The sequence below is a fragment of the Schistocerca gregaria genome, chromosome 10, assembly GCF_023897955.1.
Source record: "Schistocerca gregaria isolate iqSchGreg1 chromosome 10, iqSchGreg1.2, whole genome shotgun sequence".
Classification (NCBI taxonomy): Eukaryota; Metazoa; Arthropoda; class Insecta; order Orthoptera; family Acrididae; genus Schistocerca; species Schistocerca gregaria.
This window is the reverse complement of record NC_064929.1, coordinates 69738705-69753668: the sequence shown is the minus strand read 5'-3', so window position 1 is coordinate 69753668 and position 14964 is coordinate 69738705.

Here is a 14964-nt window from a genome sequence, read left to right as displayed (position 1 = left end):
GGGCGACGCTTGGCGTCGTTCTGGGGGGAGGGGGGAGGGGGAGACACCGCCGACGCCGACGCCGACGCCGCCACCCCAGCGCCAGGCGGTCGCCATGGCGACGGGGAGCCGCCCCTGTGTGACCGCAGCTCCGGGGTGATACGGGACACTCTCCGTCCCCGCCGTTCTCCTTATTACTCTGCTGGCGAAGTCTCCCGGCCCGGCAAGGCCGCGTCCACGGCTCTGTCTGTGGCGCGCCAGCGCCCTGCTCCAGACAAGACAGCGGCCTCACTGTGGTGGGGGCTCCGGGGGATAAACACCGTCCACCCACCATAAATGAAACAACAGTCGCACAGTCAGCTTAAATGCTCATGCACCCAATCTGCTCACAAGAATAACATACAGAAGAATAGAAAAGGAAACTGAAGATCTAGAAGGCGATCAGTTTAGCTTTCGGAAAAGTAAGAGCACAGCAGACGCAGTTCTGACATTCACATTCGTAGTGAAACAAGATTTACCAAAAACCACAATACGTTTGTCGACCTGGAAAACCCGTCCCACAGTAGAAAGTTGTGCAAGCTGTTCGCAATTCTCGGGAAACTGGGAGTAAACTACACACATCACAAAAAGTTTAGCATCATGTAGGTTCCGAAAGTTCCGGGACCTGTACAGAAAATTGGAATAGAGATCAACATAAAGATAATTTCTGCCCTTTTTGTTGCTCATGAAAAGACACATTGTGTGTTGTACCACCATACAGCGAGACCTTCAGATGTGGTGCTTGTAACATTACAGGACATATGGGGACATATTGAAGTATTCGATACTGTAGACTTTTAGGGGATGTCGATACAGATATGCAAAATGTAAAGGGAAACTTTGGTGATGTTTAAATATTGTACTGTGTCAATATTAGGACATTTTGCACAGAAAGAACAAAAATAGAATTAATCTAAATATATATTAGTGTTAGTAACCTATTTTCATTCAATTTTGTAATTATATTTCATTTTGTAAAAGAAAGACTCACTGTTTGCTGTAGCTCTGATTAATTGTATAAATTATCAGTTTTGAGCTAAATTATTTCGTATAATATGGACAAGATACTTTTAAAAACTCACCAGCTAAAGAGAAGGTCTGTAAATGAGCGTTTAATGCACACTGCTGGAACTTTCTATGGAGAAATTCTATATTATGATCGCAAAAATACGAAAACTTGTGAAAACTGTTTCATAACCTAATTTCGAAACACGATTTGTATCAAGAAATATTGCTAAAAAGATTTATTTACGTTTTGAAACACGATTTAAATCATTTTACATATAAATAGTTGTTCTAAATCACTCAAGAAATATCCAGAATCAAATGTCAAGATATTTCTGGAAACATCGGTACAAATCTGGTGAAGGTTATCCAGAAGCTGGTAGAAAAGTGTTATAAAGTCTATTTGGAAATAATGCTTGTAAGAATTTATATGTGCTGATCCTTTTACTTGCTTTAATCTGTGCTAAAGTTCTGTAATGTCTGATTTGGTTTTAAGTCGTGAATTGCTATCGTATTGTGAACAAAGCATTGTCAAAGACTCTCATTGTTTGGAAGGATATTAATACACCTAGGAGTTGTCAGTTGCCAGTTCGGATGTTCAGTGCGGTTGGCTGGGAGAGTCGGTTGTTGAGTCTGTGAGGTCTGTCAGTTCTGTTTGTAAATAAACGTCTGTAATGAAGAATTACTTGTTGTCGTCAACATGAACTCAAGACCTTTTGCACGAAGCAGACACCTCCTAATGCAACGTTTTAATTTGGTGTTGAGGAGCTGAAATGTTATAATTTGGTGGAAGAGCTGGGACGTTATATGCTCCAGATGGCTGTACACACAAATAACTCTAATAACCAGTAGCATGTCCTCTTGCATTGATGCCGATATTTGTCGTGGCCTACTACCGAAAAGTTCATCAAGGAACTGTCGGTCCAGATTGTCGCACTCCTCAACGGCAAATCGGCGTACATCGCTCAGAGTGGTTGGTGGGTCACGTCGTCCATAAACAGCCCTTTTCAATCTATCCCAGGTATGTTCCATAGGATTCATGTATGGAGAAGATGCTGGCTAGTCGAGCGATGTTGTTATCCTGAAGGACGTCATTCACAAGATGTGCACGATCGAATGGAATGCGTCCTCTGGTCCAACTGAACTGATCATTGACTGGAAATTCTTCTGTTAGGCTACTTGGAGACCATTTGCCATATTTGTAGACTTCATTTCCCAAACAACGTTGGAAATTTTGTGGATGACAATGCACCACGTCACCCGGACACGGTTGTTCGCTATTGATTAGAACAACATTCTACACAAATCGAGCGAATGATTTAGCAACCCAACGAACAACTATGGGATATAATCGAGACATCAGTTCGTGCATGTAATCCTGCGCTGGAAACACTTTCGCAGTTACGGAGAGCTATAGTGGCAGCATGGCTGAGCATTTCTGCAGTGGAGATCCTACGATTTGTTGACTCGCTTCGTCGAGTTGCTGAACTACGCCGGGAAAAATGAGGTCCAACGCTACGTTATGAGGTGTCCAATGTCTTTCGTCATCGAAGTTTAATCCATGAAGAACAAATCAAAGAGAAGGAAAAAAAGCAGGTTAACATAGGGAAATAGGGCATTCCTTGTCAAGAGAAGTATGGTAGTATCAAAAATTGGCCTTAGCCAGAGGAGGAAATTAGTGTGCAGGTACGTTTTGAGCACAGCCTTGTATAGAAGTCAAAAGCGGACCACGATTGAGGTAAATTATTATAAAAGGACGTTGAAAATTAGGTGGTTCACTGTGGAATCGGCAAGGAGCGGAATATATAGAATACAGTGGCAAGAAGAGGGACAGGACGATAGAATATCTGTTAAGGCATCAGGAAGTAACTTGCATCGTACTTGAAGGAGCTGTAGAAGGTAAATGCTGTAGGGATGGAAAGAGATTGCAGTACACTCAACGAATAATTTAGGACGTAGGGTGCAAGTGCTGATATGAGATGAGGTTCACACAAGAGGAATTCGTGGCGGGCCGCATCGCCAGAGTTAGAAGAGTGACGACTTCAAAGAAATACGTAAATAAATAAATTCGTCTCCGGTCAGAATTCTCTTTTTATTTTTATTGCTGCACAGTCCATTTCATACGTTTTGAGCACAGCCTTGTATAGAAGTCAAAAGCGGACCACGATTGAGGTAAATTATTATAAAAGGACGTTGAAAATTAGGTGGTTCACTGTGGAATCGGCAAGGAGCGGAATATATAGAATACAGTGGCAAGAAGAGGGACAGGACGATAGAATATCTGTTAAGGCATCAGGAAGTAACTTGCATCGTACTTGAAGGAGCTGTAGAAGGTAAATGCTGTAGGGATGGAAAGAGATTGCAGTACACTCAACGAATAATTTAGGACGTAGGGTGCAAGTGCTGATATGAGATGAGGTTCACACAAGAGGAATTCGTGGCGGGCCGCATCGCCAGAGTTAGAAGAGTGACGACTTCAAAGAAATACGTAAATAAATAAATTCGTCTCCGGTCAGAATTCTCTTTTTATTTTTATTGCTGCACAGTCCATTTCATACTGAATCAGTGTCTTGTTTCTCAAAGGCTGAAAGTGAAGATTTATTTGAAACCGTATCAAAATCTAGATTGTGATCTCTGGTTCGTCGTTAGCTAAGCACTGCTTACGTCACACACCAAATTTAAAATTATTAGGCAGACTAGGTGTTTTTATTTGTTTCCATTGACGAGCAGGAACTGTTTACACAAAACACATGGCTCAAGTACTAGCGGTTTCTTACCACTGACGCACATTGCAAGAAATTGCCAGTACTTTCCACTCAAAAGGATAACATTGTTATTGTGCTGACGATTTCAATTCTGTCATAAGACCCAAATCTTTTTTACCCTTTCCCCCTCATTCCCCCCTGCTCTTTCATTCATGCGCAGTAATTCCATGTAAGTACCATGTGTATTACCCCAGCATCTGTTAAAAATCTCCAGAATTCACTTCTCAGTGGTTAGACTGACTGCGCGTTATCTACATACGAAATTAACTATTTACTCAATGAGGTTGCACATATAATTGTGTCCTTAAAAAAAATTACTAACTCGCATAAAACTGCACTGGTGTCCAAAATGAAAGCAACAAACTGCTATTTCTCCGTCCTGTGTATAATTCACGATTTAATCATACCGTCAACAGAACTCCGTATGATTGTGTCCTGCACGTAAGCTGGCATTCTAGTCCACGGACAACCGCGCCAAAGATAACGTCAGGGCACCTATCAAATAGGATGGTGTTTGCCGGGTAATTCCCCATCCACAATCGCTGTGTACACAGTCACAAACGGTGCAGTATGGCACAGAGATGACGGCTGCCAGACTCCCTGTGATGGCGAGCCATAGGAAGAATGGAAGCAGGGCAGTGGCATACTGATGTGTCCCATTCACAGCATGCCACGCCCTTCGGCCGTCGGAGGTTCAAGTCCTCCCTCGGGCACGGGTATGTGTGTTGTGCTTAGCGTAAGTTAAGTAGTGTGTAAGCCTACAGAGCAGGCCTCCTAGCTAGCCGCGCGGTGTAACGCGCTGCCTTCCGGACAGAATGGAATGTCGGTCCCCGGAACGAATCCACTCGGCGGATGGTATTTAAGGCGGTTTTCCATCTGCCTCGGCGAGTGCGGGCTGCTTCATTCCACCTGTGGAAACACTGTCTCCACATACTCGTACCCCATAATTACTCTACCACAGAAACATTTGGGGTTACACTCGTCTGGTATGAGAAGTTCCGAGAGAGGGCGGGGGTGGGATGGGGGAGTCCACTGGGAGTCGAACCGCACAATTACCCTGGGTTCTGTGTCCGGCGGCGGTGGGGTGAGTGGATGCTGGAGCCTGTTTTGGGGTTGTGAACCACAGGGCTATGGCGGGGACGAAGCCTCTCCATCGTATCTAGGTCCCCGGTTTAATATACACTCCTGGAAATTGAAATAAGGACACCGTGAATTCATTGTCCCAGGAAGGGGAAACTTTATTGACACATTCCTGGGGTCAGATACATCACATGATCACACTGACAGAACCACAGGCACATAGACACAGGCAACAGAGCATGCACAATGTCGGCACTAGTACAGTGTATATCCACCTTTCGCAGCAATGCAGGCTGCTATTCTCCCATGGAGACGATCATAGAGATGCTGGATGTAGTCCTGAGGAACGGCTTGCCATGCCATTTCCACCTGGCGCCTCAGTTGGACCAACGTTCGTGCTGGACGTGCAGACCGCGTGAGACGACGCTTCATCCAGTCCCAAACATGCTCAATGGGGGACAGATCCGGAGATCTTGCTGGCCAGGGTAGTTGACTTACACCTTCTAGAGCACGTTGGGTGGCACGGGATACATGCGGACGTGCATTGTCCTGTTGGAACAGCAAGTTCCCTTGCCGGTCTAGGAATGGTAGAACGATGGGTTCGATGACGGTTTGGATGTACCGTGCACTATTCAGTGTCCCCTCGACGATCACCAGAGGTGTACGGCCAGTGTAGGAGATCGCTCCCCACACCATGATGCCGGGTGTTGGCCCTGTGTGCCTCGGTCGTATGCTGTCCTGATTGTGGCGCTCACCTGCACGGCGCCAAACACGCATACGACCATCATTGGCACCAAGGCAGAAGCGACTCTCATGGCTGAAGACGACACGTCTCCATTCGTCCCTCCATTCACGCCTGTCGCAACACCACTGGAGGCGGGCTGCACGATGTTGTGGCGTGAGCGGAAGACGGCCTAACGGTGTGCGGGACCGTAGCCCAGCTTCATGGAGACGGTTGCGAATGGTCCTCGCCGATACCCCAGGAGCAACAGTGTCCCTAATTTGCTGGGAAGTGGCGGTGCGGTCCCCTACGGCACTTCGTAGGATCCTACGGTCTTGGCGTGCATCCGTGCGTCGCTGCGGTCCGGTCCCAGGTCGACGGGCACGTGCACCTTCCGCCGACCACTGGCGACAACATCGATGTACTGTGGAGACCTCACGCCCCACGTGTTGAGCAATTCGGCGGTACGTCCACCCGGCCTCCCGCATGCCCACTGTACGCCCTCGCTCAAAGTCCGTCAACTGTCGCGGCATGCTACCAGTGTTAAAGACTGCGATGGAGCTCCGTATGCCACGGCAAACTGGCTGACACTGACGGCGGCGGTGCACAAATGCTGCGCAGCTAGCGCCATTCGACGGCCAACACCGCGGTTCCTGGTGTGTCCGCTGTGCCGTGCGTGTGATCATTGCTTGTACAGCCCTCTCGCAGTGTCCGGAGCAAGTATGGTGGTTCTGACACACCGGTGTCAATGTGTTCTTTTTTCCATTTCCAGGAGTGTACAATACACAAGGCCAGGGACCGATGACATCTGCAGTTTGGTTCCATAGGAGCTTAGCACAAATTTCCATTTCCATGCCACGTACTTGTCATGCTTGTATTGGCGGCAGAAGTAGTATCACCCCGTATCGAGCATGTTAATCAGCAGTCAGAATGTGTGTGCAAATTCGTTGGATTGGAAAAAAACGAAGGATATTTTTGTCTGCCGTTGTGCAGTCCGTTCTCTATTCTTTACATTATTTCTATTTTACTACCACCCATGTATTCTGTTTTGCGGCACAATATATGCAACCTTTCAAAATTTCCGTTTGTTGTTTTAATTTTGGACACTAGTGTCATTTCGAGACATTGAAATTCCAGCTTCAGTAATTTCTAGAGGACGCCAATAATAGAACTCATAAACACACTGTCAGTTATATCAGAGACGACTTCCACGTATTGACGATGACGATAATTCGAATTTTACCGTCGAAAACTGTATTGATGAAGTAAACACTTTGTTCACTAGAACTATAAATAGTATACAATCTTTTCCAAGAGAATCTCATTTCTATAGAGCCTAGCTGTGAAGGACGTGTGGACTGCGATAAACTCACTCACACACACACACACACACACACACACACACACACACTCGTGTAAAAGCCAATCCCCAGAGTGCAGCAGGTCCGCGGCAATTGGCTCAGCGCGGCAGGCAGGGTGTCGTAGCGGAAGACAATAGGCAGGAGCGAGCCGCCAAGTTTATCTGCCCGGGGACACGCGGACTCCAGCTCTGTGACGGCCTTCTCCAGCGGATGGAAGGCCCGGAGGGCTGGACACGACCGGAGAAGTTAGCGTGGCTCCACTGGCCGCTGCTGGTCGAGTGTTAGCACCACAAGGATGCCAACAAGAGCCATTCAGATTAAACACAGAAGAAATAAATAGACGAGGTGTCTCAGGAGGAACGATCAGTATTCAGGGATATGTCTGGAACGACCATCGAAAACCAACCTCTTGTAAAGCTAGGCACTAAAATACATATCTCAAGAGCGATGAGAACTTCTTCATTTTCGGTACGGTGAAGCAGATCTCTTCTATTGCAACCTCTTTGCTTTCCATATTTTGGAAGGATGTAATATGAACCAAAACAAGAACAAAAACCGTCTTAATGAGCTCCAAAATCTATACTTTAAGGGCTATGAGCACTTGTTCAGTAGAACAAACGTGTCCCAAAGTAGATGGAGAAGTGCTCAGAGTCCTTAAAGTACGCACTTGAGAGCCAATGTGTAATGGACATTTTTTTCTCGTTTTGGTACATGTTACCATCTCATAAAATATGGAAATCGAAGAGCTTGCAGTAGAAGAGCTGTCTTTGATAGTACTGAAGATGAAGAACGCATTTTAGAACCTATGTTTACTAGACGTTTTCCTTGGATTGATCTTTCCTGTCACATCCCTGTCACATCCCTCTTGAGACAGACTGTATATTCGAACTTATTGCGGACAACGGTTTGTGGCATAAACAAGCGACTGTTAACGTTCAAAACTGCCGAATTATGACGGCGACTTTATTGTTAAAATGGAGCTGTAAGACGACAATAAACAGGTTCAAGCGACATAAGTTGCGGTAGTTTCGCACAGGTGAAATAGCTTATACAGGCTAGAATTGCCTAGAGAGTGACAGCAAAGCAGTCCTCCTTCCGAAGACGACCCCCCCCCCCACCAACAACAATAACAACAATGAGCGAATCACAGAATAATAAATGGCCTTACGAAAACTAACAATGCACACTGTGGACTCTCACGTAAGTTAACTAAAGACCACGTGACAGTTCCAATTGTTTTTCGTTGTTCTTTTGTTTTCTCCCAGTACTCTTTCATCTATTCACTATCTTTATTCTTCCTGTCTCCTGACCACTTCAGACCAGTTATATTTCACTCTTCTGCCTTGTTACTACATTCAGTACTTTCTTCCAAAGCACTTCTCTGTCAGTTGTTCCTTTAGTTCTCATGCTTTTTAAATCCTTTTTTACTTCGCGGATCCTACTCAATAATGATGTTTTTTTTCACATGTACTTTTTGGGTACTCTATTGTCCAGCATCTGATATAAAAGGGCAAAGAGTACCAGTCTTCTTTTCCTCGTTACCTCTGATGTGTTTTGTATGTGTAAATGAATTTTATCGTTACGTCCTAATTTCCAACCTTCCATAGCGTTTACTAGGCTTATATGTTCCTAATTGTTCACTTTTCTAGTTTTTAGAATTTATTATAGTTTAACAGTAAACATTCGCTTGCATGCAGACATGCTGGCTTCATTACTGATTTCGAATGCTTTATTTCTGCACTTTTAGACGAGCATTTTCTTTGTAATTCTTTTTACACTGTACGTCCTTCCCATTTTATGTATCCTTACCTGTGCAGCGAGTACGTCCAAACCATAGTCTTAAGTTATTTCCCCAACATAATTACAGTTTTTAACCTTCTCAATGGCGCCAACATCTGTTTTCAGAAATTAATGTGGCTTTTTCTGCTACAGTTCTTAAATGGCTTTTCTTTGCTATTCCTTCGAGAAGATTGATTTGTGTTACAACAGGTGTCGTATTTTCAGATTTTTTTCTATTTTACTAACCAGCACTGATGAGAAAATATACTTTTTACGTAAAGCGATTACCCAAATACATCAGAGAAAAATTGATTTACTCATAGCTAAACAACAAAATAAGCTTTTAGAAAAGGTTAACGATATACATAAATTTTATCCAAGGACAATGAATCTTACAGATATTCAGTTCAAAAAGTCCGAAATGTCGCTACTTGACAAATGCTTAAAATATAACTTAACTCCCCCACTAAATAATACGAATGTTAAACACGTAATTGCTGATGTTATCGCAACAAGCAAAATATCGAAAATAAATAAACCCGAAACATGTAAGATAGCCCTAAAAACGAAAGATTTAATTCTAAAAGAGAAAAACAAACTGCATAGAAAAACTGAAGATAAAACACTTAAAAATATCAATAATAAACTACTAGCAGAGAAAGCAAATGTAGTACAGGCCGATAAAGGAAATACCCTTGTTATTATTAAAGAAGACGATTATATATTTAAAACACTCACTTCTTTTTAATGAAAATGGGATTGTTGAAGTAACTAAAGACCCCACTCCAAAGTTCCAGACAAAGATTAAGAAATTAGTCGCTGGGAATAATCATCTTTTTACCCCTGAAGAAAAGAATATGAGGAAAATTCTGAATCCCCAAATACCTAAATTAAGATCACAGATTAAACTCCATAAAAAAGAGAAATCTATACGACGTATTGTCAACTACAAAAGCAGTCCTTCATATAAACTAAATATGAAACTTAATAAAATTTTGAAAGCATTCTATATATACGACAGCAATTTCAATATCAAAAACAGTTATGAACTAGCACAACAAATCCACAATATAGACATTCCAACTAGTGCAAGTTTCGCCTCATTATACATTATACATTTGTATACAAATATACCCATTAATGAGACGATTAACATAATTAGGGATAACTTAGTACAATACAAAAGTATGACTAAGGATGAAATAATCGAAGTTATAGAACTGCTAGAGTGCACTTTAGATTACAATTATTTCTCTTTTAATACTAAAATCTATTGTCAGAAAGATGGCTTAGCAATGGGCAATTCTTTGGCTGGGACAGTTGCAGACATTTTCGTGAACCACATTGAGACGCAATTCCTGAAAAATAACCCTGATGTCGCAAATAAAATCATATATTACATGCGATATGTAGATGACACATTATTGCTTTATAATGGTTCAAAAGATGAAATTGAGAAGCTTGCTATAAAATTAAACTCTATGCATCCGAAGTTACAATTTACGGTTGAGCATGAAAATCGAAAATCTATTAACTACCTAGATCTCACTATAACTAATAACAATGGAAACATTTCTTCACCATATACAGGAAACCTACAACCACTGATGTTATTATTAATGCCACATCATGTCATCCTGACAAGTATAAAAAATCATTTTTAAGTCTATGATACACCGAATACTAAAATTACCGCTGGAAGCTAATGAGATAAAAAGGAAATGACCATCTTAAAACAAATTGCGAAAATCAACTATTTCGACACATGACAGGTAGATATCATTTTTAATAAAGTGCAACAATCACAAAGTACTCCACTAATAGGTAATCCAAAATATATGAAGATGATATATATATGGGAAACATATCAGATAGAATTACTAATTTACTCAAAAATTCTGGAATAGCAAAAGCATTCACAACTGACAATACTTTACAACAAAAATTAAGATCATGGAAAGATCATGGAAAATATACCTGATCAGAAGTGTACAAGATCCAATGTAGAGACTGTGAGAAAATATATATCGGCGAAACAGGTCGAAATTTTGCATTATGGTACAAAGAACATACGTCGGATACCTTACGAACAAAGTCTGTATTCGGCCATCATATAGGATTTAATAATCATGCTGAGGGGACAGGAGAGCAAAATTTACAAGTTCTTCATTATGCAAATAAAGGCTTAGAAGAATTCGAGATATATGCTCATTTGAAAACCAAATCATCAATGCTGCTCAATGAACAATTAGATTTTCGCGAAAAATATTTTTACGACCTTTTTGAGGAAATTTTATAATAAAAAGCACCTACTCTTTTGTTTTAAAATGTAAGATTAGTTATACCCATCGCAAAAGCCATTTAAGTAAAATATGCTGTACAACATATAAAATTTTATTAAATTGACCTTGATTATTATAAAAACTATTAGATCGATGAGTTCTAAATATTTAATCAGCGGTCTCATCAGTTATTCAGACATACATAATTCGGAACATACTCTTGGCTGCTACCCTACTGCTAAAAAGAATGGTGCTATGAAAACTAAGACGATTCTGTAACATCCAACAAGAATGCAGTTGTGATGTAGGCGACTCGGTATAATCGATATGTACCACAACTCCAAAGGACTTATACATCTTTGATGTAACTGACACTGTGATAGTATTAAGGTTGCCCATAGAGGGCACAGCTATTACACATCGTAGTTTACCGTTCTTATCTAAAATATATATAAATTCTACACATACTAACTATCTGTTAATCAGACATTTTAAATGAATCAATTTTATATTATTAGTGTTGTTCGTATTTTTATACTTTGACGATGGCGTCATATTATGAACGCTGATTGGCAGTTGTGAAGTAGTGTGACAGGAAGTTGGCGGAGCCTCTGCATATTTCAGCTCATGCTCAGCACTCGTAATCATCAGTTGACTTCGTAGCAGCTGAGGAGAGCTCCGCCTACCATCCTCCAAGCAAGCCATGGGTATAATTAAATTAATTTTTAATTTATCTTGTTAAAAAATTTTGACGTCATTACACACTTGCATTTTATTTAAAGATTGGTTTCTAGTATTTCCTAAAATTCATTCACAGGTCTGAAGATGGTTATGTAAAAATAACCGAAACCGGTCACCTATTTTATTGAGACGTAAGGGTGAAACGTTCCCTTAGAAAAATTGTACACGACTGTGCTTAATCTGACACGCAATATCTTTAGCGCAACGCAATCTGACTTCCAAAAATCCCTACGAAAGAATGGCCCTGACTAGCATTAATCTATACCTTTCACAAATCACTTACCTCAGAAAAATCTTCGTTACTCAAGCTACTGCAATACAGCGAGCTCCACTACTGCCAGCTAAATAAAAGATTCAAACTACTGAAAGCACTAACTACTGATAGGCATAGTTAGCAAATGAAAGATTTTAATAGAGAACAAACAATGTATTTACCTCACTAGTCATAATATATATAGCAGTTCATGACACCAATTCTTACAAATTTCAAAACTCCGCCATCTCTCTCCCCATGTCCACCACTGCTGGCGGCTCACCTCCAACTGCGCAACGCTACGCGCTGTTAGCATCCAGCTGCCGCTGCCCAACACTACAATGGCGAGTATTACAACAATGCCAACCAGCCACAGACTGCACACGGCACAGCCAGTGATTTTCATACAGAGCGCTACTTGGCGGCGGCGTTACCAATAAAAAAACCTAACAGCCTACTTACAAGGGTTGTGATCAAGACTGAAATTCAGTTAAAATAAAATGTAGGAAAGTCGTCCGCAGGTGCGAGACGGTTTATTCCAGTATATTTGTTTCCTCTTCTCAGCTTCATTGACGACATTTCATCCTTCTACATATTCATCGATTCGATGTTGATACTTCTCATACGAAATCATCATCTGTGCAAACGTTCTTTTGTGCTATACGCAGAGTTAGGCAGAAAGCAGCTTTTCTTTTCTTTTTCGTTAAAAAAAAAAAAGCGAGCAAGCATAACGCATCGACTTCGAAAATCGATGGTACAGCACCCTCACATAAGAGTACTTTGTTAGGAATCTACTTCAGTTGCATAATTTCAGATTTAGAAAGCTCCGGTAATAATGGTAATAGGATACATATACGTGTTTTTCTTTTAGGAGCAAAACATCGATCTTGTGCACAGCTGAATCCCTCATAACGAATAAGAAAGTGTTGTAACAGCAAGAGAGATTCTTGAGGATTTCCACAAGTTTGAGAATACAGTCCACGGGGGGACTACAAACGCCCACTAATCACCACTCTTTTTAGTATTGTGAGTGGCGAATGGTAGCTTCCCCGTCTCTTAGGGGATCTCAAGTTGATTCCGTATTTCTAGATTTCCGGAAAGCTTTTGACACCGCTCCTCACAAGCGACTTCTAATCAAGCTGCGGAGCTATGGGGTATCGTCTCAGTTGTGGGACTGGATTCGTGATTTCCTGTCAGGAAGGTCGCAGTTCGTAGTAATAGACGGCAAATCATCGAGTAAAAGTGAAGTGATATCAGGTGTTCCCCAGGGAAGCGTCCTGGGACCTCTGCTGTTCCTGATCTATAAAAATGACCTGGGTGACAATCTGAGCATTTCTCTTAGATTGTTCGCAGATGATGCTGTAATTTACCGTCTAGTAAGGTCATCCGAAGACCAGTATCAGTTGCAAAGCGATTTAGAAAAGATTGCTGTATGGTGTGTCAGGTGGCAGTTGACGCTAAATAACGAAAAGTTTGAGATGATCCACATGAGTTCCAAAAGAAATCAGTTGGAATTCGATTACTCGATAAATAGTACAATTCTCAAGACTGTCAATTCAACTAAGTACCTGGGTGTTAAAATTACGAACAACTTCAGTTGGAAGGACCACATAGATAATATTGTCGGGAAGGTGAGCCAAAGGTTGCGTTTCATTGGGAGGACACTTAGAAGATGCAACAAGTCCACTAAAGAGACAGCTTACACTACACTCGTTCGTCCTCTGTTAGAATATTGCTGCGCGGTGTGGGATCCTTACCAGGTGGGATTGACGGAGGACATCGAAAGGGTGCAAAAAAGGGCAGCTCGTTTTGTATTATCACGTTGTAGGGGAGAGAGTGTGGCAGATATGATATACGAGTTGGGATGGAAGTCATTACAGCATAGATGTTTTTCGTCGCGGCGAGACCTTTTTCAGTCACCAACTTTCTCTTCCGAATGCGAAAATATTTTGTTGAGCCCAACCTACATATGTAGGTATGATCATCAAAATAAAATAAGAGAAATCAGAGCTCGAACAGAAAGGTTTAGGTGTTCGTTTTTCCCGCTCGCTGTTCGGGAGTGGAATAGTAGAGAGATAGTATGATTGTGGTTCGATGAACCCTCTGCCAAGCACTTAAATGTGAATTGCAGAGTAGTCATGTAGATGTAGATGTAGATGTAGATGTAGCAACCCCCAACCAGATGTTTCCAGCGAGTGAGACATCTGAAGAGCGGGCTGACCAGCGCAGCAAATAAACACCTTCTGTATAGAGGTAGGTCAGAACAGCACGAGGAAGAAGCGGTCTTGCGTTATCTTGTTCAAAGATAAGGTCCCGGGAGCTCAAAAGTAGGTCGCAGCCGCAGGCCTTAACATGTCAGAAACGCAACACCTGCTGTGCAAATTACTGGAAATGCGGCATAGACGAGGTCGTGTTACTTAGTCAGTGGTACCCCACACCGTCACGCAAGGCGCTGGGCCCATGTGACGAAGGCGAATGCAGTCTGGTAACGTTCATTCTCCTCGGAAGTTCCACACACGAATGTGTCCCTAGTGATCTTACATACAGAACTGGAACGTGGCGATGGCTTACCTGTGTGCTGCCGCCTTAAGGGAAGCCGCAACAGTGGGCGCCATCCCCTTAGTTCGTCGTGAGTCGCGAGTCATTGCACTGTCTCCTCGTGCTGGAAATACATTTCATGGCGGAGGTTATAAATTTCTTTATTTTCATGGCACAAGGTACATGTCGTGGTTGTGGTTGTGCAATCCTTTCGGGCGCTAGTGACGTGGGACCGTGGAGAATCTGCATGGCATTATGTGTAGGCATCCTCAGCACATCTTTCCAGACGCAGGGTAAACCATCTAAAACTTGCGGAAATAGAAAGTGTTATTGATGTGCGGTTTTCATAGAATGGTTGGTTCAAATGGAACTGAGAACTATGGGACTTAATAACTGAGGTCATCAGTCCCCTAGAACTTAG